Source organism: Hesperophylax consimilis, chromosome 4 (genome assembly GCF_061612785.1).
Source record: "Hesperophylax consimilis isolate HC1 chromosome 4, BYU_Hcon_1.0, whole genome shotgun sequence".
NCBI classification, from domain to species: domain Eukaryota; kingdom Metazoa; phylum Arthropoda; class Insecta; order Trichoptera; family Limnephilidae; genus Hesperophylax; species Hesperophylax consimilis.
The window spans coordinates 19910408-19913573 of record NC_142839.1 but is presented as its reverse complement, the minus strand read 5'-3'; the positions used below and the strand labels follow the sequence as shown (position 1 = coordinate 19913573).

Genomic DNA, 3166 nt, shown 5'->3' with positions numbered 1-3166 from the left:
TATGCTTTCACATAAATCTCCAACGCTCAATCTATTACTCTTTGAAACTAATTTTGTGGGGCATTATTGACGGAAGAAAATGCTTTAATTCCTTTCGGTAATATTTCGAGGGAGTTAGTTTACTTATCGAACCATACTATTTCAGAATGAGTCATTGTGATGTAGGAACATCCCAAATTAAAAAAATAATGTGTATTTTTTTACTTTAAGTACATAGAATTAACATGTGCAAGGAATTACTAGAATAGAATTTTTTACCATAAATAATATAAATTATTACGAGACACCTCCACGACATGTGTCAAGAAATACAAAACTTCTAAGATTGCCAAAAGGGGAAAAAAACAAACACAGAAAAATTTACCGAGCCGTTTAAGATAAAGGTTAGTACATTATTTTTGCTACAAATATCACATTTATTCAGTTTATAATATATATTCATACTTAAGTAGGTACATAACATACCAAATTAATAAAAAGTTTTCAGATAAGTAGATTATGATAAACATATTTGTTTAAAAGATTTACAAAACACATCCCTATGCAAAGATTCAATCGATGTTTGTATACATTTGTAAGAAACATTTCGAATTAGTACATAACCTTTTTAATATTTATTATTTATAAAAGTACATCAAAAATTTGTAATCTTGCACGTATGGCAATGAATGCATCAATACATCGGGTTCACAGGCAATCTAAATTAATACATTCCTTCGCGAAAAATTTATTTCACCTCTCATTTTCCAATTTTTAAAAGCAGTAGCAAACACTGAACCGACACGTTCCTCCTTTCTTTCCAGAATTCCTGCATCTGAAGTTACATTGACTGTCAAAGCAAACTTGTATTTGCCGGGCGACACGACTACCTGTGAAGTTACCATAAAAATTAAATAAATAGTTAAATAATTAACACATTTGATCAAATACATTATGCATCGTGTTTCAAGCTCACGGATGAATATTCAGGGGATGGAATATTCATGATAATCTGAAAAAGCATGTTTTTTTTCGGCAATACTTTTGTAAGAACTGTTTGTCTAACTTTTGATACAATATGTAAGTATATAATCACGGGTTTTTTGTAATTGCGTAATTTTAATTTTCTTTTTATTATATCAATTTTTAAAATTAGGTACAATACTTAACATATCTAAAAACATTTGATAGTGTGGATAAATGTTATTTTTAAGTTTATAAATACTATTATGTAATGATTTTATTTTTCTTACTTTTGTACTCTATTATATTTTTATTTATAAAAGGCAGTATAGGCGTTTAAATATTTAAAAAAAAAATTAAAAATTAAAATACATGACGGTATTTATGAAAACAAAATAAAATAAAACTAAGTTGAAATAAAATAAAATACAAATAATGTAGAAAATAAATAAACTGTACCTTCTATGAGGTACATAATGAAGTGTGTATTATGTATATAGGTATGTTTTATTATTTAACGTTGTAATACAAACGTGTGTGTTATTTTATTCTGACTTTTGAAGTAGGTCATATATATATTAAGTAATAATATATTAAAATTTAAGAAATATATTTTAAACACCTATGTTTTACCTCTGGGAGCAACTTCCTGTAAATTCTCTACCTGTTGTTGAGAATTAACGTTCACCAATCCACCTGAAAGCCAATAAAATGATAATGCAAGTATTTTGTCATAATTGGTTAATGAATACAATTCAATCATGTACAAAACTATAATTTGTATAATAAACACATAATATTCAGAACATTGAAAACGTTGTTGTTATATAAGAATACTAGCTGTCGTGTATCCGGCGTTGTTGGGGGTTACCCTTAGGAGATATTCATATATCATCGCGGACTTTTTATGTTACACAATTCCGTAGTACATTATTGTGATATATCTCATAAGGTTTAGCTAGCAATAGCAGTGTAAGTGACCAAAAATATATTTTTACATCTTGATTATAAAACATCAACTTTTCTCTACTTTCTATAAATGTGATATATGCGAGTATCATATATGTATACCTTCCGGAAGATATTCTCTAAATAATACTGAAAATTCTATCAGAATCCGTTTCGTAGTTTAGAAGAACTAAGCGTACAAACAGACATACGCAGATCGCGACTTAACATTATACTATTAAGAAATGGTTTGTTTAAAATTTTTGAAACCAGTTTCTAAATACAGATAAGTGTATAGAAGTTTTAACCGGAAGCTGTAGTAGATAGAAGTTTTAACCTGAAATAAAACCGCATTTATTATTTCGAATCGCGTACTACCGTTTTGGTTGTGGAGACATGAAATGTCAGACTTCAAAATCGGCTCCAAATTGTAGATTCACCGTTTGGACTAAGAGTTTCCGGACACCGTGTATTCTTTGTAATAACATGTACTTACCATTAACTGAAGGAAGACCAAATGAACATAGCGCAATGAGTAACAAAACACAAATCATGAGCTTCATGATTCCAAAGTAAATCTTGACGAATGTTAATAAAGACTCTGACTGTCTTCAACACAAGACGCATAATGCACTTTATTATTGTCATTCGCCTCATATTTATATGAATCTGGTGTCAACACTCATGAGGGGATTTTCAGAGGTAAAACAAGATAATAATAAATTACTTAGTACGAATTCCGTTGAACTGTAGTTTGATATGTATTATCGTTTCGTGGAATTGCTCATCCATTTACAGCACAAGCTTGAATAAGAGTAAATACTAAAAATATAAACGTATTGACATTAAAAAAATTCCAAAACAAGATAAAAAAATTATAACTCACTTACTTATATTTACTAGATGAATAATTTTACTGCTTCGCCTCAACAATATTTTAGATATTTTATTTATTGAACAATTGAAAAATTGGAAGCCGTGATGTATTTTGTTTTACAGTAAACATGATGTTTCTTATTGTTGCCTCTATCTGACTGAGCGTTTCTCAGTTTATCCATTCCCCGTAGTTCACCCGAGCAGGCTCTATTGTAAGACCCATAAAATAGACTCAACGTTGTTCAAAAGAATACAATTAGGGTTTTGTAAATTCGACACCTTTTTCGAATCCCGCGGGATTGTGGGATAGAAATCCTGAATAAATCCAATGTTTAATAAGGTTGTATTAAATTGAAATAAAGACATCTTTTTATTATTTTGTATCATTTTTCTTCGATAG

At 29.1% G+C, this 3166-nt stretch overlaps 1 long non-coding RNA gene across 1 annotated transcript; it reads right to left on the bottom strand.

Annotated features, from left to right (window-relative positions):
* Nucleotides 1–357: 357 nt before the first annotated feature.
* On the bottom strand, nt 358–2513 carry LOC149424337 (uncharacterized). The gene is made up of 3 exons (XR_016302109.1): nt 2387–2513; nt 1576–1638; nt 358–869 (listed from the first exon to the last, which is right to left on the bottom strand). It is a non-coding gene; the product is annotated as an uncharacterized LOC149424337 (long non-coding RNA).
* Nucleotides 2514–3166: the final 653 nt, after the last annotated feature.